This window comes from Oncorhynchus gorbuscha, linkage group LG07, assembly GCF_021184085.1.
Source record: "Oncorhynchus gorbuscha isolate QuinsamMale2020 ecotype Even-year linkage group LG07, OgorEven_v1.0, whole genome shotgun sequence".
NCBI lineage: Eukaryota > Metazoa > Chordata > Actinopteri > Salmoniformes > Salmonidae > Oncorhynchus > Oncorhynchus gorbuscha.
The window spans coordinates 78,836,558-78,859,057 of record NC_060179.1 but is presented as its reverse complement, the minus strand read 5'-3'; the positions used below and the strand labels follow the sequence as shown (position 1 = coordinate 78,859,057).

The 22,500-nt window shown below is 44.3% G+C and overlaps 1 long non-coding RNA gene across 1 annotated transcript in view; it reads left to right on the top strand.

Moving 5' to 3' along the window:
- Positions 1-22,500, top strand: part of LOC124039376 — a 653,822-nt gene that overhangs the window by 458,414 nt on the left and 172,908 nt on the right. Inside the window, exon 4 of the long non-coding RNA XR_006839558.1 lies at positions 6,344-6,406. This is a non-coding gene — a long non-coding RNA (uncharacterized LOC124039376). The remainder of the gene's footprint in view (positions 1-6,343; positions 6,407-22,500) is intronic.

Below are 22,500 nucleotides of genomic sequence, written 5' to 3'. Positions count from 1 at the left end.
CATGGGTCCTCAGATCCACAAAAGGTTCTACAGCTGCAACACCGAGAGCATCCTGACTGGTTGCATCACTGCCTGATATGGCAACTGCTCGGCCTCCGACCGCAAGGCACTACAGAAGGTAGTGCCTATGGCCCAGTACATCACTGGGGCCAAGCTTCCTGCCATTCAGGACCTCTGTACCAGAGAGTGTCAGAGGAAAGTCCTAAAAATTGTCAAAGATTCCAGACACCGCAGTCATAGACTGTTCTCTCTGCTACAGCACGGCAAGCGGTTCCGGACCGCCAGGTCTAGGTCCAAAAGGCTTCTAAACAGATTCTACCCCCAAACTATAAGACTCCTGAATATCTAATCAAATGTCTAACCAGACTATTTGGATTGCCCCCATTTTACACCACTGCTACTCTCTGTTATTATCTATGCATAGTCACTTGAATAACTCCACCTACATGTACATATAACCTCAATTACATCGACTAACCGGTGCCCGCGGACATTGACTCTGCAAGTCTCGCTATTGTTATTTTACTGCTGCTCTTTAACTACTTGTTGAATTGTATTTCTTATTTTGTATTTGTTTAACTGCATTGTTGGTTAATTAATGATTTGTAAGTAAGCATTTCACTGTTGTATTCGGCGCATGTGACTAATAAAATTAGATTTGATTATGATTTGAAAATAGCCGTGCAGCAACGCTCCCCATCCAAGCTGACAGAGCTTGAGAGGAGAAGAGAAGCAGAGAAGAATGGGAGAAATTCCTCAAATACAGGTGTGCCAAGCTTGTAATGTCATACCAAAGAAGACCCGATGCTGTAATCACTGTCAAAGGTGCTTCAACAAAGTACTGAGTAAAGAGTCTGAATACTCATGTAAATGTGATATTTCATTTTTTTTATTATACATTTTAGCAAAAATGTCTAAAACCTGTTTTTGCTTTGCCATTAATGGTTATGATGAGAAAAAACTATTTCCTCAATTTTAGAATAAGGCTGAAACGTAAAAACATGTGGAAAAAGTCAAGGGGAATACTTTCAGAAGGCACCGTATGTTAGATGTGTTCATCCATTACACATATAGATACTTACTGGTACAGTCGTCTCTTTACCAGTAGAGAATCAATTACTTCTACATCTGGTCGCGGCAGGAGGCTCTCTCACCCCGTCTTCCCTTTGGGCATTCACTCTTCTCATCTCTAAGCTCTCTCTTTCTCTCCATCCCTCTATCTACTCTTCTTTCCCGCTCTTCCCCCCTCCCTCTCTCCCTCTGCTCTCCATCTCTCTCTCTCCCTCTGCTCTCCATCTCTCTCTCTCCCTCTCCTCTCCCTCTGCTCTCCATCTCTCTCTCTCTCCTCTCCTCTCCCTCTGCTCTCCATCTCTCTCTCTCCCTCTCCTCTCCCTCTCTCCCTCTGCTCTCCATCTCTCTCTCTCCCTCTCCTCTCCCTCTCTCCCTCTGCTCTCCTCTCCATCTCTCTCTCTCTCTCTCCCTCTCCTCTCCATCTCTCTCTCTCCCTCTCCTCTCCATCTCTCTCTCTCTCCCTCTGCTCTCCATCTCTCTCTCCCTCTCCTCTCTCTCTCTCCCTCTCCTCTCCATCTCTCTCTACCTCCGTCTCTCTCCCTCTCCTCTCCTCCATCTCTCCCTCCGTCTCTCTCTCATTCTCTCGCCCTCTCCTCTCGCTCTCTCTCTTTCTCTCTCTCACTCTCCTCTCCATCGCTCTCTCCCTCTCTCTCCCTATTATCTCTCGGTGCTGTGATGGTATGATGGTACACGAGAGGCTGTTGTAATTTAATTGGAGTTATTAAACTTGACATGATTAAACGTGTGTTGAATTACTGGGACTTTAATGGAATCAGTCCCAGTCACCCGCCGAGCCAATAGGTTAGGGGTCAGGGGATTAGATAAACAGACACACACACACACACATACACACGAACACATACACACATGCACACACACACACTTTTAAGGTAGTTATGTTGTAGCCATTTTTCCGTGGAGCTTCAACTTCCATATTCCATAACTTCATCATTGATGCCATCGACAGAAACATGTTGGGTGACTGTTAATATAACGAGTCATTCATTAACCCTCCATTAACCTTCCTTCAACCTTCACACAACCATTCATCAACCCTCCTTCAATCTCCACACAACCATTCATCAAGCCTCCATTATCTGTCTATTAGATGGGGGAGTGAATGTGTGTGTGCATATGTGTGTGTGTGCGCCTGTGTGCATTTGTGTGTGTGTGTGTGTATGTGTATGTGTCGGTGTGCATTTGGGTGTGTGTGTGTGTCTGTGTGTCTGTGTGTGTGTGTCTGTGCATGTGTGTGTGTGCGTGCCTGTGAGCATGTGTGTGTGTGCATGCCTGTGTGCATTTGTGTGTGTCTGTGCGTGTGTGTGTGTGTGCGTGTGTGTGTGAGTGTGTGCATTTGTGTGTGTGTGTGTGTGTGTGTGTGTCTTTGCGTGTGTGTGTGCATTTGTGTGTCAAATCAAATCAAATATAATCTAATTTTATTTGTCACATACACATGGTTAGCAGATGTTAATGCGAGTGTTCCGAAATGCTTGTGCTTCTAGTTCCGACAATGCAGTAATAACCAACAAGTAATCTAACTAAGAATTCCAAAACTACTGTCTTATACACAGTGTAAGGGGATAAAGAATATGTACATAAGGATATATGAATGAGTGATGGTACAGAGCAGCATACAGCATACATACGGTTGTGGGCGGAGCAGTTGCCGTACCAGGCGGTGATACAGCCCGCCAGGATGCTCTCGATTGTGCATCTGTAGAAGTTTGTGAGTGCTTTTGGTGACAAGCCTAATTTCTTCAGCCTCCTGAGGTTGAAGAGGCGCTGCTGCGCCTTCACGATGCTGTCTGTGTGAGTGGACCAATTTAGTGTGTGTGTGTGTGTGTGTGTGTGTGTGTGTGTGTGTGTGTGTGTGTGTGTGTGTGTGTGTGTGTGTGTGTGTGTGTGTGTGTGTGTGTGTGTGTGTGTGTGTGTGTGTGTGTGTGTGTGTGTGTGTGTGTGTGTTTCAGTGCAAGTGATGAGAAGGAGAAGGAGTGATATATACAGTATATTTAATTTTGTATGTAAAAACATATATATTATGATGATGTATGATTAGAAACTGCTGGTGATATGAATGTGAAATATGGAGAATATTGACCGCAAATGCAAACGTCTGTTTTATTACTAAAACAGAATATGCTAAAACTAAATTATGGCAAATTCTGTTCAATTCTATTTTTTTATTTTCATTTTTATTATATTATATTGTCCATGTTAATAGTGATGGGCTGGAGTAAGGGGTGATGGATGGGGTGAGGGCAGGGGTGAGGGCTGGGGTGAGGGCATGGGTGAAGGTTGGGGTTGAGGGGTCATGGATGGGGTGAGGGCAGGGGTGATGGCTGGGGTGATGCATGGGGTGAGGGCAGGGGTGATGGCTGGGGTGAGGACAGGGGTGATGGCTGGGGTGAGGGCAGGGGTGATGGCTGGGGTGAGGACAGGGATGATGGCTGGGGTGAGGACAGGGGTGATGGCTGGGGTGATGAATGGGGTGAGGGCAGGGGTGATGGCTGGGGTGAGGGCTGGGGTAAGGATTGATGGCTGCGGTGAAGGCTGAGGGCTTGGGTGAAGGCTGAGTGCTGGGGTGAAGGCTGAGTGCTGGGGTGAGGCTGAGTGCTGGGGTGAAGGCTGAGTGCTGGGGTGAAGGCTGAGTGCTGGGGTGAAGGCTGAGTGCTGGGGTGAAGGCTGAGTGCTGGGGTGAAGGCTGAGTGCTGGGGTGAAGGCTGAGTGCTGGGGTGAAGGCTGAGGGCTGGGGTGAAGACTGAGTGCTGGGGTGAAGGCTGAGTGCTGGGGTGAAGGCTGAGTGCTGGGGTGAAGGCTGAGTGCTGGGGTGATGGCTGGGGTGCATGTTGTAGTTTTTTGATGATTGATGATGAGCTTGACTTGATTAGTTTATTATTTAAATCAGATGTTTGGTGCTAGGGTAAAACAATGAATGTGTGCACCGCTTGGGGCCACGAGGACAGAGTTTGGGAAATGCTGTACTATAGCATCTCTCCAAGTCCCCCCCCCCATATCAAATGTTATTTGTCACTTATTTCGATAAAGTTACTCGGCAACAGAATAGAATAGATAATAAAAAAGTATCTGCAGCATATGTCATGAGTCAAAAAAGAGGGGTCAATGCAGATAGTCTGGGTATTTAACTTCCTCTTTAGTAGTCTTATGGCTTGGGGATAGAAGCTGTTCAGGGTCCTGTTGGTTCCAGACTTGGTGTATTGGTACTGCCTGCTGTGTGGTAGCAGAGACAACAGTCTCTGAGTTGGCTCGCTGGGCCTTCCTCTGACACCGCCTGGTATAGAGGTACTGGATGGCAGGGAGCTTGGCCCCAGTGATGTACATACACACTACCCTCTGCGCCTTGTGGTTGATTGCCAAGCAGTTAGGTGAACAGGGAGTACAGCAGGGGAGTAAGCACGCACCCCTGGGGGGTTCCCGTATCTAGGGTCAGCGTGACGGATGTGTTGTTGCCTACCCTTACCACCTGGGGGCGGCCCATCAGGAAGTCCAGGATCCAGTTGGAGAAAAAGGGTTCAGGCACTACGGTTCTGAACACTGATAGGTTCCTCTCACTCTCTCCCGAAACGATTATACAGTATCTATACATCAGATTAATTTAAACCATTTAAAAGATCCAGCGATACTCCGCTCCTCTCCTTGTCAGTAGAAACGACCCTAGCCAACAGTCTTCTATGCATGTTTCATCTGAATAGGCCCAACTTGCTGCCATTACACTCATTATGTTAATGCAGCGCCAGACGGGGAAATGTTTAGTCACTCAGACAGCATTTCCCTAGGGTCCACTGCGGCTAATATGGTATTACACACGGGAGGTTTGTGTATGGCAAAGCACTTCCAAAAGTAAACTTACTAGATTGTCATTTATCCTCCCTTTTCCCTCCTTCTATTCTTCTGCCTCATCATCCCTCTCTTCTCAACACTCTTACAAAAAATGGTTCCAAATGGGTTCCAAATGGGTTCCAAAAGGGTTCCAAAAGGGTTCCAAATGGGTTCCAAATGGGTTCCAAAAGGGTTCCAAAAGGGTTCCAAATGGGTTCCAAATGGGTTCCAAGAGGGTTCCAAATGGGTTCCATAAGGGTTCCAAATGGGTTCCAAGAGGGTTCCAAATGGGTTCCAAGAGGGTTCCAAATGGGTTCCAAAAGGGTTCCAAATGGGTTCCAAGAGGGTTCCAAATGGGTTCCAAAAGGGTTCCAAATGGGTTCCAAAGGGGTTCCAAATGGGTTCCAAATGGGTTCCACAAGGGTTCCAAATGGGTTCCAAAATGGTTCCAAATGTGTTACAAAGGGTTCCAAATGGGTTCCAAAAGGGTTCTTTGCGGAGTGATTAGGGTTCTACCAAGAACCACTTTGATCAACACGTGTGAAAAACCCAGCAGCGTTGTAGTTCTTACCAGAAAGCGGTGCACCTTGTACCTGCTACCCTTCCCCGTTCCAAATACAGAAATCATACAGGGATGGTTCTTTGTTTCAAAAGAAACATTTCTTGAAAACTTGATTGCTGACAAGCAAAACATTTTTGGGACTATGCAAACAATAGACTAATGAAACAAATACCAAAACATTGTTTTGGGGTAGAGTTTTCCTTTAATGTTTGGATATCCTAACTCTGTCTGGATTCAAATAGGAATTACACATCACTTTACAAGCAGGCATAATATGATTTGTAGGCCTGATGTGGACTTTAAACCAGGAGATTCCTAACACCACATTGTTAGGGTTTAATTCGGCCCTCAAAGAAAGGCCTTATGATATATGTAATTATTGCCATAAATAGTTACATTTTAAACACTATTAGGGCTGGTGGGATCTCCATGTTCATAGAAGGTTCTCGGAAGAACCCTCCAAAGAAAAAAGGGTTCTTGGTAGAACCCTCCAAAGAAAAAAGGGTTCTTGGTAGAACAAAAAAGGGTTCTTGGTAGAACCCTCCAAAGAAAAAAGGGTTCTTGGTAGAACCCTCCAAAGAAGGTTCTAGGTAGATTAACTTGATTTCAAAGAGTGTAGGGGTCTGGACGCCTGTGGTTGTGTGCCTGTAGTTCCCTCACTCTGGCTTGAGGATACAGCTGTGTGTAGTAGAGAGGTTTTATCTCACAGTGGACATAGTTCCAGTCATATTTCAGACTCTAATGATCTACTAGAGGCTGTAGTTAGCTATTAGAGAGGTTTTATCACACAGTGGACATAGTTCCAGTCGCTCGCTCGTAATGTTTGATGTAATGTTTGTTCTAATGCTGTTGTAATGTTTGTTTCTCCTTCAGGGCACCACATCAGTCCCCTCACTGTCAGCTGTCAACTGTACATGGATACCCCCAGCTGGGCAGGTCAGTGTGTGTGTGTGTGTGTGTGTGTGTGTGTGTGTGTGTGTGTGTGTGTGTGTGTGTGTGTGTGTGTGTGTGTGTGTGTGTGTGTGTGTGTGTGTGTGTGTGTGTGTGTGTGTGTGTGTGTGTGTGTGTGTGTGCGCGCAGAAGTGTATGTCCTCACAGCCATGTGAGCAACAAAAGTGTGTGTTCATGTGTGCCTGCGTCCTCACGTAAAACCTTGTGTAAGCTCCTGTGTTTGATTGTGTGTGTGTTCCTATGAGTGTCTCTATCTCCCTGTGTGTGTGTTCCTCTGTGTGTGTGTTCCCCTGTGGTTCCTCTGTGTGTGTTCCTCTGTGTGTGTGTTCCTCTGTGTGTGTGTTCATCTGTGTGTGTGTTCCCCTGTGGTTCCTCTGTGTGTGTTCCTCTGTGTGTGTGTTCCTCTGTGTGTGTGTTCCTCTGTGTGTGTTCCTCTGTGTGTGTGTTCCTCTGTGTGTGTGTTCCCCTGTGGTTCCTCTGTGTGTGTGTTCCTCTGTGTGTGTTCCTCCCTGTGTGTGTGTTCCTCTGTGTGTGTTCCTCTGTGTGTGTTCCTCCCTGTGTGTGTTCCTCTGTCTGTGTGTTCATCTGTCTGTGTGTTCCTCTGTGTGTGTTCCTCTGTGTGTGTTCCTCTGCGTGTGTTCCTCTGTGTGTGTGTTCCTCTGTGTGTGTGTTCCTCTGTCTGTGTGTTCCTCTGTCTGTGTGTTCCTCTGTGTGTGTTCCTCTGTGTGTGTTCCTCTGTCTGTGTGTTCCTCTGTGTGTGTTCCTCTGTGTGTGTGTTCCTCTGTGTGTGTTCCTCTGTCTGTGTGTTCCTCTGTGTGTGTTCCCCTGTGTGTGTTCCTCTGTCTGTGTGTTCCTCTGTGTGTGTGTTCCTCTGTGTGTGTGTTCCTCTGTCTGTGTGTTCCCCTGTGTGTGTTCCTCTGTGTGCGTGTTCCTCCCTGTGTGTGTTCCCCTGTGTGTGTTCCCCTGTGTGTGTTCCCCTGTTTGTGTTCCTCTGTGTGTGTTCCTCTGTGTGTTCCTCTGTGTGTGTGTTCCTCTGTGTGTGTTCCTCTGTGTGTGTGTTCCTCTGTGTGTGTTCCTCTGTGTGTGTGTTCCTCTGTGTGTATGTTCCTCTGTGTGTGTTCCTCTGTGTGTTCCTCTCTGTGTGTTCCTCTGTGTGTGTGTTCCTCTGTGTGTGTTTCTCCCTGTGTGTGTGTTCCCCTGTGTGTGTTCCTCTGTGTGTGTTCCTCTGTGTGTGTGTTCTCTGTGTGTGTGTTCCTCTGTGTGTGTTCCTCTGTGTGTGTGGTGGGTGGAAGTGCTAGAGAGAGGTAATGTGCTGACTGCAGTCCATTGGTTCTGGGCATGCCCATTAGAGCCAGCTATAAATCCTAGCCTGACTGGGCTAGCTGAGCTGAGCACCACTCTCACATTGTCAGCAGTCCACCCAATGAATGGATATTAAAAGCCACAACAAGCCTCTTTAATTCAGCCTGCTGAGTGACAAACCACTCCCTCTCGGTCTTTATATCTCGCTCGCTCGCCTCCTCTCTCTCTTTCTCTTTCTCTCTCGCCAACCCAGACAGGAAGATCACATCAGTGACTCAACCACTCAAGTGACGCACCCCTCCTAGGGAGGGCATGGAAGAGCACCAGTAAGCCAGTGACTCAGCCACTGTAATAGGGTTAGAGGCAGAGAATCCCAGTGGAAAGAGGGGAACCGGCCAGGCAGAGACAGCATGGGTGGTTCGTTGCTCCAGAGCCTTTCCTTTCACCTTCACACCCCTGGGCCAGACTACACTCAATCATAGGACCTACTGAAGAGATGAGTCTTCAGTAAAGACTTAAAGGTTGAGACCGAGCTTGCGTCTCTCTCATGGGTAGGCAGACCATTCCATAAAAATGGAGCTCTATAGGAGAAAGCCCTGCCTCCAGCTGTTTGCTTAGAAATTCTAGGGACAATTAGGAGGCCTGCGTCTTGTGACCGTAGCGTACGTGTAGGTATGTATGGCAGGACCAGATCAGAGATATAGGTAGGAGCAAGCCCATGTAATGCTTTATAGGTTAGCGGTAAAACCTTGAAATCAGCCCTTGTTTGACAGGAAGCCAGTGTAGGGAGGCTAGCACTGGAGTAATATGATCAAATTTTTTGGTTCTAGTCAGGATTCTAGCAGCCGTATTTAGCACTAACTAAAGTTTATTTAGTACTTTATCGAGGTAGCCGGAAAGTAGAGCATTGCAGTATTCTAACCTAGAAGTAACAAAAGCATGGATACATTTTCTGCATCATTTTGGACAGAACATTTCTGATTTTTGCAATGTTACGTAGATGGAAAAAAGCTGTCCTTGAAACAGTCTTGATATGTTTGTCAAAAGAGAGATCAGGGTCCAGAGTAACGCCGAGGTCCTTCACAGTTTTATTTGAGACGACTGTACAGCCATTAAGATTAATTGTCAGATTCAACAGAAGATCTCTTTGTTTCTTGGGACCTAGAACAAGCATCTCTGTTTTGTCTGAGTTTAAAAGTAGAACGTTTGCAGCCATCCACTTCCTTATATCTAAAACACAGGCTTCTAGCGAAGGCAATTTTGGGGCTTCACCATGTTTCATTGAAATGTACAGCTGTGTGTCATCCGCATAGCAGTAAAAGATAACATTATGTTTTCGAATGACATCCCCAAGATGTCATTTCTTACTCTCTTTCTCTCTATCTCTCTCTCTCTCTCCATTCTGGGGTGGCAGGGTAGCCTAGTGGTTAGAGGACTAGTAACCGAAAGGTTGCAAGTTCAATTCCCCAAGCTGACAAGGTACAAAATATGTTGTTCTGCCCCTGAACAGGAAGTTAACCCACTGTTCCTAGGCCGTCATTGAAAATAAGAATTTGTTCTTAACTGACTTGCCTGGTTAAATAAAGGTAAAATATATATATATTTTTTAAATTGTAGTTGAAAAAGAGTAGTAAAAGACCCCTTCCTGTAACAGACCCCTTCCTGTAAAAGACCCCTTCCTGTAACAGATTACAAAAAGGACAAGTCAGAGACCACTATGGTGACACACCAAATGTGTTTAATGGAATGAAGGAAAATAGAAGGAATAGGTTTGTGTAGACTACATTCCAAGCTATGTCTTGGGGTGTTGCGACTGCTGTCGACATCCAACTTGACAAAACGAAGGTAAGGACGTCAGCAGTCTGAGATATTTCACAGCGGTTTAAACGGTACAATGATTCTCTCCGCTATAGTTGCTTGTTTTGTGACATAAACTGAAATTAAGCAAATTATTATGCATTTTGCAACCAGGAAATGCCCGAGCGATATCTGCATAGTGCATCTGTAAGAACCAAACGAAAGCAAACAGAGCAAAACGAGAGTTTCTATTGGACAAATCCAGGTAGGTTTAATTTGTTTCTGTTGAGGAAATGAAACAGAATCAGAGTTATGAATGTGCCCCAGTGGACAGCCAGTTATAAATGTTCTACTGCAACAGCTGCAAAGTTCACATCCCAGCCAGGAATAAACGTTTCCTGGACTTCCTCCGAGGGTTGAACCGGTGAATGTCACATAACTGCCGGTCTCACAGTCATTTACCGTTAATCAACACATTTAGCATCTCCTGGCTTCATACAAGCCACTGATGCAGACCTTTGGAACATCTACATTTTAAAAAGTCTAATAAAGCCATGTAATATAGCCTACACCATGACAATAAATCCATGTAATATAGCCTAGACCATGACAATAAATCCATGTAATATAGTCTACACCTTCACAATAAATCCATGTAATATAGTCTACACCATCACAATAAATCCATGTAATATAGTCTACAGCTTCACAATAAATCCATGTAATATAGTCTAAATCCATGTAATATAGCCCATCACAATAAATCCATGTAATATAGTCTATCACCATCACAATAAATCCATGTAATATAGCCTCATCACAATAAACCATCACAATAAATCCATGTAATATAGTCTACCTACACCATCACAATAAATCCATGTAATATAGCCTACACCATCACAATAAATCCATGTAATATAGCCTACACCATCACAATAAATCCATGTAATATAGCCTACACCATCACAATAAATCCATGTAATATAGCCTACACCTACAATAAACCATCACAATAAATCCATGTAATATAGCCTACACCATCACAATAAACCATGTAATATCACAATCAAATCCATGTAATATAGCCTACACCATCACAATAAATCCATGTAATATAGCCTACACCATCACAATAAATCCATGTAATATAGCCTACACCATCACAATAAATCCATGTAATATAGCCTACACCATCACAATAAATCCATGTAATATAGCCTACACCATCACAATAAATCCATGTAATATAGTCTACCTACACCATCACAATAAATCCATGTAATATAGCCTACACCATCACAATAAATCCATGTAATATAGCCTACACCATCACAATAAATCCATGTAATATAGTCTACACCATCACAATAAATCCATGTAATATAGCCTACACCTTCACAATAAATCCATGTAATATAGCCTACACCATCACAATAAATCCATGTAATATAGCCTACACCATCACAATAAATCCATGTAATATAGCCTACACCATCACAATACATTCATGTAATATAGCCTACACCATCACAATAAATCCATGTAATATAGTCTACACCATCACAATACATTCATGTAATATAGCCTACACCATCACAATAAATCCATGTAATATAGTCTACACCATCACAATAAATCCATGTAATATAGTCTACACCATCACAATAAATCCATGTAATATAGTCTACAACATCACAATAAATCCATGTAATATAGCCTACACCATCACAATAAATCCATGTAATATAGCCTACACCATCACAATAAATCCATGTAATATAGCCTACACCATCACAATAAATCCATGTAATATAGTCTACACCGTCACAATAAATCCATGTAATATAGCCTACACCATCACAATAAATCCATGTAATATAGCCTACACCATCACAATAATTGTTTTATTTTTTATTTTAGACATGTCTAAAGAAACATGTAGTCTATTTCAGAAGAACAGAATAGCATGCTCTGCGTCTCAGTGCGCGATGCGTCACTACAGATCATGTTTCCATTCAAAGTCTGTATCACTCCCTGAGTGGGAGTCCCAAAGGGTGGCGCACAATTGGCCCATCGTTGTCTGGGTTTGGCCGGGGTAGGCCGTCATTGAAAATAAGAATTTGTTCTTTTACTGACTTACCAAGATAAATAAAGGTTAAATAAATGTGAAATAAATGTTAAATAAAGGTTAAATAAAGGTGAAATAAAGGTGAAATAAAGGTTAAATGAAAATGGCTTGTCGAAGATGCTCCACTTGAAAAGAAACAGGTGTCAGGTGTTGGTCAGACAGTCATCGGTGACAGGTAAGACAAGCGCTTGAGCAGTTTCTCATGTCGAGTCTCCATCTTGCTCTTCTATCTAAGCACAGTCTCATAATAGCACCATGCATTTCCTCTACAACTCAATAAATAATATAATAACACCCATTTGATATACACTTAACTATTATGATTATTAGATATTATTAGGATCATCCATGCAGTATGGTGTTATGTTATTATTTGTCAATTGACTTGTTTATCAAAGCGATACTGATTTCTTAATAGATGAGACAAAAGGCTCAAGTGTTCACCACATTGAAAACGAGGATTGGCCAACACAGATAGAAGGAATGAATATGGCTTCAGAGAAGGATGCCCGAACCCAATTGGCAGACCCGTCTCGAAGTGATCGCAACTACAGCTCAGGTAATCACAACTACAGCTCAGGTAATCACAACTACAGCTCAGGTGATCACAACTACAGCTCAGGTAATCACAACTACAGCTCAGGTAATCACAACTACAGCTCAGGTGATCACATCTACAGCTCAGGTTATCACAACTACAGCTCAGGTAATCACAACTACAGCTCAGGTAATCACAACTACAGCTCAGGTGACCACAACTACAGCTCAGGTAATCACAACTACAGCTCAGGTGATCACAACTACAGCTCAGGTGATCACAACTATAGCTCAGGTGATTATGTAAATGTATGTACATGTGAGGCAGGGACACAGTCCCCAGCAGCTTCTCTCTACAAAACCCTGCAGAGGAATGAAGCACTCTGTCGACTGCATATAGTCTTGTCTCTTTCTGCCTTTTCTACCCTGGCGGAACATCTTCTACCCATCTACAAAGACAGGTTTGTCTCTTTCTGCTTTTTCTACCCTGGTGGAACATCTTCTACCCTTCTACAAAGGCAGCTTTCAGTTAGACCTGACAGACTAACTCCTGAAGACACTGATGAAGCTGAAGCTCAACTTGCTGCAGCAGTATTTAGCAGAAAGGTTCGGTGTTTCCAAGAGCATTGTCAGTCGAGTGAATAGTTATTGGATTGACACGATGGAAGGGAATCTGAGTACATTCCATTGTTGCCAAGGGAGACCATCCGTGCTACAATGCCACATTGTTTTAAGGACCACGGCCCAGGAACAACCTGCATTATTGACTGCTCAGAAACTGCTTTACAGAAGAGCAAGAATCTGGATTCAAAGGGGGGAGTCACTCAGCCATTACTAAGCCCAGAACACTATCAAGTACCTAGTGGTCATTGCACCTTGTGGTCTAGTGTTCATCTCCTCAGCACATGGAGGTATATATATAGCATCGGTTTCTGGGTTCCTGGAGTACCTCTGTCCAGGTGATGAGGTCATGGCTGACCCGGGATTCGCAGTCCATGATCTGCTACAGGAGAGGAAGGTCAACTAAACAATTCCAGCTTTCACAAAAAGAGGCACACAACTGTCAGAGGAGGACACCACATGTACAAGACAGATACAAGTTATGTATATATATTTAGGCAAAATAACCCAATCAAAATGGAAAGCTCCTCGATTGTGGGAATATGCCAGGCCTATTGGGCCAGAATTGTATAGATAATTAAACAAAAATAAACACAACTTTCAAGAGATTTTTAGTTTATAAAAATGTTGCTACAATGAGACACTTAGTTATCTACCCATCTCGTTCCTTTCTTTTAGCATGTGCACGTAGTAAGTAGAGAATCATGCTTTCAGGATACGTGTCTGTTCAGATTCCACAGTGATTCTTCAGTTGTGGACACTACATCACCACACTCCCTCTCTTGCTCTTGGTCCTCATCTTTATAAGTCACCTTGATTTAGCACCTGTGTGTTTTATCAGTTTCTTTCTGAAAATATTTAGTGAACACCATGATAGTAGCTAAAGTAAGGGGCTACAGCAGCACACACACAGAGCACAAATGCATGATGGGCCGGGCATGCCCTGAGCTCGTGAAGTGAGAGCTACTGGAGCGATACTGGAGTGAAATTGGAGCGGGAGAGAAGGGAGAGAAGGCTGACAATCTCTCTCCACGCTCCATTCAAATTGGCACGCTCCACTCACACACTCTGGAATGGACCATTATCATGCACCTGTCTCGAAACAGGGGGGGTATATGTAATCTAGACACTTCAATAGCAAATGGAGGATTCTTTTCCCCTGGTTCATTTTGATGCCAGCCAGGTAGGCTATACTCCTGTTGTAAAGAGAAGCAATGTGCTTAATATTAGGAAAGTTGAGAAATAAATATAGTAGGCCTAGCCTATAGAAAGCTGATGGGGGCCTCCTCTTTTTAATAGAGGCCATCCAAACTCTGTTTTCTCACGCAATTGCATGGCCTATAGAAATATTGGGCAACATGAGCTCATGGGCTCTCAAGAAGTGTTTGATTAGATTCTCGAATACATTTGCATTGATGTCAGAGTGATTAGAGGGACAATAGAGTGCTGAGTACCAGGCAGTTAGCAAGTTTGGTTGGCTACTAATGACCATCAGCCGCATCAGAGCTTGGAGAGCCTAATTACCATGACCAAACTGGTCAAGTGGAATTTGACTGCCGTCATGACTCGTGACCGCTGGTGTGCCGGTAATGGTCAACGTAACAGCCCTAGTTCCTCCCTTCTAAACTCCCCTGTGGTATTGTCCTCCATACTGTAAAAAAAAACGTTACTTTAAGAAGATCACAGGTTGGGCTTTTATTATTCAATCTAATTTATGAAGAAAAAATTCAAGTCCATCGGCCTAGAAGACACATGCTCAAACTCGAGCACTTTTGATAAACAGCTGCAAATGATCAAGATATCAAAGTGTCACAAACAAAAGCATTATCAATAGGTTTATTGCAAATGCAGCATATTTCCACATGCGAAAAGCGCATTACAATCGTACTCAAAGCACGCCATTCTGAGAACAGTATTTTTTTTCAACTCGAAGCAATGAGTCCAATCAGTCGTCCATGACACAAAAAAAATCACAAATGAAAGAGTAGGCTAATTCTAGTTCTTAGTATTGGGGTTATGTTCAACATTTTGGTTAATCTATATTTCCATATTTCCAAGTCCTATTCTTGAAGATCAAGTGGTATTGATGTAATTGGAATGACTGGATATCCTACAGACATTTTTATTTTATTTAAATATAAAGATCTAGCCTAATCATATTATTATATGTAGTAAAAAACAATGGGTTATAAGAAGCCTACATAACCAACCTATGAAGTTAAATACAACATCCATTTATGGCCGGCTATGTGAAGTCTCAGATTGATCTATCCTGCAATAGATCATTTTTGTCTTCTTCTTAAAGAGGTTAACATTTATTGTCATGAGTCTTGTCCTTGAGGAAGAACTGAACGATTTCCACTAGATTGGGCCAAAACCTAAATTGGCTATATTATAAAAATGTATGAAAACAAAAATGTGCTTCTTGGTCTTAATATAAGGTTAGGGTTAGGCATTAGGGTTAGCAGTGTGGTTAAGGTTAGGGTTAGGCATTAGAGTTAGCATATTGGTGAAGGTTAGGGTTAGGCATTAGAGTTAGCATATTGGTGAAGGTTAGGGTTAGGCATTAGGGTTAGCAGTGTGGTTAAGGTTAGGGTTAGGCATTAGGGTTAGCAGTGTGGTTAAGGTTAGGGTTAGGCATTAGGGTTAGCAGTGTGGTTAAGGTTAGGGTTAGACATTAGGGTTAGCAGTGTGGTTAAGGTTAGGGTTAGGCATTAGAGTTAGCAGTGTGGTTAAGGTTAGGGTTAGGCATTAGGGTTAGCAGTGTGGTTAAGGTTAGGGTTAGGCATTAGGGTTAGCAGTGTGGTTAAGGTTAGGGTTAGGCATTAGAGTTAGCAGTGTGGTTAAGGTTAGGGTTAGGCATTAGGGTTAGCATATTGGTGAAGGTTAGGGTTAGGCATTAGGGTTAGCAGTGTGGTTAAGGTTAGGGTTAGGCATTAGAGTTAGCATATTGGTGAAGGTTAGGGTTAGGCATTAGGGTTAGCATATTGGTGAAGGTTAGGGTTAGGCATTAGGGTTAGCAGTGTGGTTAAGGTTAGGGTTGGGCATTAGGGTTAGCAGTGTGGTTAAGGTTAGGGTTAGGCATTAGGGTTAGCAGTGTGGTTAAGGTTAGGGTTAGGCATTAGGGTTAGCAGTGTGGTTAAGGTTAGGGTTAGGCATTAGGGTTAGCAGTGTGGTTAAGGTTAGGGTTAGGCATTAGGGTTAGCAGTGTGGTTAAGGTTAGGGTTAGGCATTAGGGTTAGCATTGTGGTTAAGGTTAGGGTTAGGCATTAGGGTTAGCAGTGTGGTTAAGGTTAGGGTTAGGCATTAGGGTTAGCAGTGTGGTTAAGGTTAGGGTTAGGCATTAGGGTTAGCAGTGTGGTTAAGGTTAGGGTTAGGCATTAGGTTTAGCAGTGTGGTTAAGGTTGGGGTTAGGCATTAGGGTTAGCAGTGTGGTTAGGGTTAGGCATTAGGGTTAGCAGTGTGGTTAAGGTTAGGGTTAGGCATTAGGGTTAGCAGTGTGGTTAAGGTTAGGGTTAGGCATTAGGGTTAGCAGTGTGGTTAAGGTTAGGGTTAGGCATTAGGGTTAGCAGTGTGGTTAAGGTTAGGGTTAGGCATTAGGGTTAGCAGTGTGGTTAAGGTTAGGGTTAGGCATTAGGGTTAGCATTGTGGTTAAGGTTAGGGTTAGGCATTAGGGTTAGCAGTGTGGTTAAGGTTAGGGTTAGGCATTAGAGTTAGCATATTGGTGAAGGTTAGGGTTAGGCATTAGGGTTAGCATATTGGTGAAGGTTAGGGTTAGGCATTAGGGTTAGCAGTGTGGTTAAGGTTAGGATTAGGCATTAGGGTTAGCAGTGTGGTTAGGGTTAGGCATTAGGGTTAGCAGTGTGGTTAAGGTTAGGGTTAGGCATTAGGGTTAGCAGTGTGGTTAAGGTTAGGGTTAGGCATTAGGGTTAGCAGTGTGGTTAAGGTTAGGGTTAGGCATTAGGGTTAGCAGTGTGGTAAGGTTAGGGTTAGGCATTAGGGTTAGCAGTGTGGTTAAGGTTAGGGTTAGGCATTAGGGTTAGCATTGTGGTTAAGGTTAGGGTTAGGCATTAGGTTTAGCAGTGTGGTTAAGGTTAGGGTTAGGCATTAGAGTTAGCATATTGGTGAAGGTTAGGGTTAGGCATTAGGGTTAGCATATTGGTGAAGGTTAGGGTTAGGCATTAGGGTTAGCAGTGTGGTTAAGGTTAGGATTAGGCATTAGGGTTAGCAGTGTGGTTAAGGTTAGGGTTAGGCATTAGGGTTAGCAGTGTGGTTAGGGTTAGGCATTAGGGTTAGCAGTGTGGTTAAGGTTGGGGTTAGGCATTAGGGTTAGCAGTGTGGTTAAGGTTAGGGTTAGGCATTAGGGTTAGCAGTGTGGTTAAGGTTAGGGTTAGGCATTAGGGTTAGCAGTGTGGTTAAGGTTAGGGTTAGGCATTAGGGTTAGCATTGTGTTTAAGGTTAGGGTTAGGCATTAGGGTTAGCAGTGTGGTTAAGGTTAGGGTTAGGCATTAGGGTTAGCATATTGGTGAAGGTTAGGGTTAGGCATTAGGGTTAGCAGTGTGGTTAAGGTTAGGGTTAGGCATTAGAGTTAGCAGTGTGGTTAAGGTTAGGGTTAGGCATTAGGGTTAGCAGTGTGGTTAAGGTTAGGGTTAGGCATTAGGGTTAGCAGTGTGGTTAAGGTTAGGGTTAGGCATTAGGGTTAGCAGTGTGGTTAAGGTTAGTGTTAGGCATTAGAGTTAGCATATTGGTGAAGGTTAGGGTTAGACATTAGGGTTAGCAGTGTGGTTAAGGTTAGTGTTAGGCATTAGAGTTAGCATATTGGTGAAGGTTAGGGTTAGACATTAGGGTTAGCAGTGTGGTTAAGGTTAGGGTTAGGCATTAGAGTTAGCATATTGGTGAAGGTTAGGGTTAGACATTAGGGTTAGCAGTGTGGTTAAGGTTAGGGTTAGGCATTAGAGTTAGCATATTGGTGAAGGTTAGGGTTAGGTTTAAAATGTGATTTTATGACAAGTGATCACGCTGCAGAGTGGCCTCCAGAGTAAGATTCGTGATGACCTTTAACCTTAGCCTCTTAATGGGAAAGTAACTGAACATATTCAGATTACGTTACCGAGTTTGGGTAATCCAAAAGTTACTCTACTGAGTACAATGTTGGATAGGTAACTCGTCACTGTAATGGATTGCACAGTTGAAGTCGGAAGTTTACATACACTTAGGTTGGAGTCATTAAGGGTCGTTTTTCAACCACTCCACAAATTTCTTGGGAAGTATGTTAGGACATCTACTTAGTGCATGACACAAGTCATTTTTCCAGCAATTGTTTACAGACAGATTATTTCACTTACAATTCACTGCATCACAATTCCAGTGGGTCAGAAGTTTATATACACTAAGTTGACTCTGCCTTTAAACAGCTTGGAAAATTCCATAAAATGATGTCATGGCTGTAGAAGCTTCTGATAGTCTAATGGAGATCATTTGAGTCAATTGGAGGTGTACCTGTGGATGTATTTCAAGTACTACCTTCAAACTCAGTGCCTCTTTGGTTGACATCATGGGAAAATCAAAAGAAATCAGCCAAAACCTCAGAAAAAAATGGTAGACCTCCACAAGTCTGGTTCATCCTTGGGAGCAATTTCTAAACACCTGAAGGCACCACGTTCATCTGTACAAACAATAGTACGCAAGTATGAACACCATGGGACCACGCAGCCATCATACCGCTCAGGAAGGAGACGTGTTCTGTCTCCTAGAGATTAATGTACTTTGGTGCGAAAAGTGCAAATAAATCCCAGAACAACAGCAAAGGACCTTGGAAAGATGCAAAAGTATCTATATCCAGAGTAAAATGAGACCTATTTGGACATAAGAAAATATTTGGACATTAACAAATCAATCCCAGAACAACAGCAAAGGACCTATATCCCAGTAAAACGAGTCCAATATAAACATAACCTGAAAGGCCGCTCAGCAAGGAAGAAGCCACTGCTCCAAAACCGCCATAAAAAAGCCATACTATGGTTTGCAACTGCACATGGGGACAAAAATGTTACATTTTGGAGAAATGTCCTGGTCTGATGAAAGAAAAATAGAACTGTTTGGCCATAATGACCATTGTTATGTTTGGAGGAAAAAGGGGGAGGCTTGCAAGCTGAAGAACATCATCCCAACCGTGAAGCATGGAGGTGGCAGCATCATGTTGTGGGGGTGCTTTGCTGCAGGAGGGACTGGTGCCCAAATTAGATGGCATCATGAGGAAATCAAATAATGTGGATAAAATGAAGAAACATCTCAAGACATCAGTCAGGAAGTTAAAGCTTGGTCGCAAATGCGTCTTCCAAATGGACAATGACCACAAGCATACTTCCAAAGTTGTGGCAAAATAGCTTAAGGACAACTGTGACGACCCTCCCACTCTGTCTGCCGTATTCTGTCTTTGTTCTTGTTTCCTCATTAGGATGCCGGTGGGCGGAGTTGGGAGGGTCGTCAGCTACATGGGAAACACCTGGGCCAGATGTCTCTCAGGATAAATAGACCTCTCCCCCATTCATGGAGGAGACTCTCTCCATGCAGACACCTGTTGTAGATTGTGTTGTGGTTCTTGGTGGCCTTTTGTTTGTTTGCTTTGGCACCTTTCATCACCCTGCATTATCACATTCATGCATGCAAAACACTCACTTACACTACTGATTACTGATTACACACACCATTGTATGTTATACTTAGTTGCTTTAGTTAATAAATATATATTTTGCTACTCCTTATCTCCACGTTGTCTCCCTTTGTTACGGGCTTTGAGCCAGTTCGTGACACAACAAAGTCAAGTTATTGGAGTGGCCATCACAAAGCCCTGACCTCAATCCTATAGAAAATGTGTTGGAAGAACTGAAAAAACATGTGTGAGCAAGGAGGCCTACAAAACTGACTCAGTTACACCAGCTCTGTCAGGAGGATTGAGCCAAAATGTACCCAATTTTTTTGTGGGAAGCTTGTGGAAGGCTACCCGAAACATTTGACCCAAGTTAAACCATTTAAAGACTTTTCTACCAAATACTAATTGAGTGTATTTAAACTTCTGACGCACTGGAAATGTGATGAAAGAAATAAAAGCTGAAATAAATAATTCTCTCTACTATTATTCTGACATTTCACATTCTTAAAATAAAGTGGTGCTCCTAACTGAACTAAGACAGGGATTTTTTTACTACGATTAAATGTCAGGAATTGTGAAAAACTGAGTTTAAATGTATTGGCAAAGGTGTATGTAAACTTCCGACTTCAACTCTATATAGAAAGTAACCTACCCAAACCTGCCACTGAGTTTGTCTATGTCTGTATACACTTCTGCAGTTACAGCCAAGTCTATTATTGATAACACACATTCAATGCATATTATTTGCAATTGGTACAGGGAGAGAGGGAGAGAGGTGGGAGAGAGGGAAAGGGTTTGTACATGGAGAGAGGGAGGAGAGAGAGAGAGAGGGAAAGGGTTTGTACATGGAGAGAGGGAGGAGAGAGAGAGAGAGGGAGAGGGTTTGTACATGGTGAGAGGGAGGAGAGAGAGAGAGAGGGAGAGGGGATGGGAGAGGTTTGGACAGGGAGAGAGGGAGGGGTTTGTACATGGAGAGAGGGAGGAGAGAGAGAGAGGGAAAGGGTTTGTACATGGAGAGAGGGAGGAGAGAGAGAGAGAGGGAGAGGGTTTGTACTGGGAGGGAGGGGGAGGGAGAGAGAGGGAGGGAGGGGGAGGGAGACGGTTTGCACAGGGAGAGGGGGGGGGTGGTACAGGGAGAGAGGGGGAGAGAGAGGGAGAGGGTTTGTACATGGAGAGAGGGAGGGAGAGGGAGAGAGAGAGAGGGAGGGAGGGTTTGTACTGGGAGGGAGGGGAGGGAGAGAGAGGAGAGAGAGGAGGGAGAGAGAGAGAGAGAGAGAGAGAGAGAGAGAGAGAGAGAGAGAGAGAGAGAGAGAGAGAGAGGGAGAAGGAGAGGGTTTGTACTGGGAGTGAGGGGGATGGATAGAGAGGGAGGGAGGGGGGAGGGAGACAGTTTGCACAGGGAGAGAGGGAGGGGGTGGTACAGGGAGAGAGGGGGAGGGAGAGGGAGAGGGTTTGTACAGTGAGAGACAGAGGGAGGGGGAGAGGATTGGTACAGGGGAGAGGGAGGGAGGGAGAGGAGGGAGAGAGGAGAGAGAGAGAGAGAGAGAGAGAGAGAGAGAGAGAGAGAGAGAGGAGGGAGAGGGTTTGTACAGTGAGAGGGGAGGAAGGGGGAGGGAGAGGGAGAGGGGGAGGAGGGAGAGGGAGAGGGTTGGTACCGGGGAGAGGGGAGGAGGGTTGGTACAGGGAAGGAGGGGGGAGGGGGAGGGAGGGAGGAGGGAGGGAGGGAGGGAGGGAGGGAGGGAGGGAGGGAGGAGGGGAAGAGGGAGGGAGGGAGGGAGGGAGGGAGGGAGGGAGGGAGGGAGAGAGAGATGGAGTTTGTTATAAGGGCAAGAGGGAGGGGGGATGGAGAGAAGGAGGTAAAGAAGGACGGATGGTGAGGGAGAGAGAGGAGGGGGAGAGAAGGAGGGAGGGGAGAGGGAGAGAGAGGAGGGAAGGGGGATGGAGAGAAGGAGGTAAAGAAGGACGGATGGGGAGGGAGGGAGAGAGAGGAGGGGGAGAGAAGGAGGGAGGGGAGAGGGAGAGAGAGAGAGAGGAGGGAGGGGAGAGGGAGAGATAGAGAGGGATAGGGTTGATACAGGTAGAGAAGGAGGGAGGGGGAGGAAGAGAGAGAAGGAGAGGGTTGGTACACGGAGAGGGAGAGGGATGCTACAAGGAGAGAAGGAGGGGGAGGGAGGAGAGAGAGAGAGGAGGAGGGAGATAATGAGGGAGGGGAGAGGGGGAGATAGAGAAGGAGAGGGTTGCTACAAGGAGAGAAGGAGGGGGAGGGAGAGATATGAGGAAGATGAGGAAGATGGGAAAAGGCTGGTGAGGGTGGGGGTTGATAAAGAGTCTTACAGTCAAGAGCTCTGGGGTCATCCTGGGGTCATCTTGGGCATGGTGTAACTATTTCTGATTTACTCTGACACTTGTCTCGATTGTTCTCAGTGAGTGGGACATTAGTCAAATCTCACTGTCGCCTGCCACTTTCCCTACGGGCCTGGAGGGAAACGCTTGATTCACTGACTTGGTATTTACTTTGCTGACATTGTAAATGTAAGGTCTTTGTAAAGAGGTTCATTCATGCTTTCCTTTTGTCGTATAATAATGGGCTTTCAAATGGCACATTTTGGCACCGAGAATACAAATGGTGAACAAAATAATCTGTCTTTATTTCAGTGATCTATATATGATCATACTATATTTTGATAAGCAACTGCTTGCTAAGGTTAAAGTTACAGTTAGGGTCAGGGTCAGGGTTAGAATAAGGTTTAGGGTCAGGGTTAGAATAAGGTTTAGGGTTAGAATAAGGTTTAGGGTTAGAATAAGGTTTAGGGTTAGAATAAGGTTTAGGGTCAGGGTTAGAATAAGGTTTAGGGTTAGAATAAGGTTTAGGGTCAGGGTTAGAATAAGGTTTAGGGTCAGAATAAGGTTTAGAATAAGGTTTAGGGTTAGAATACAGTTTAGGGTCAGGGTTAGAATAAGGTTTTTAGGGTTAGAATACAGTTTAGGGTCAGGGTTAGAATAAGGTTTAGGGTTAGAATACGGTTTAGGGTCAGGGTT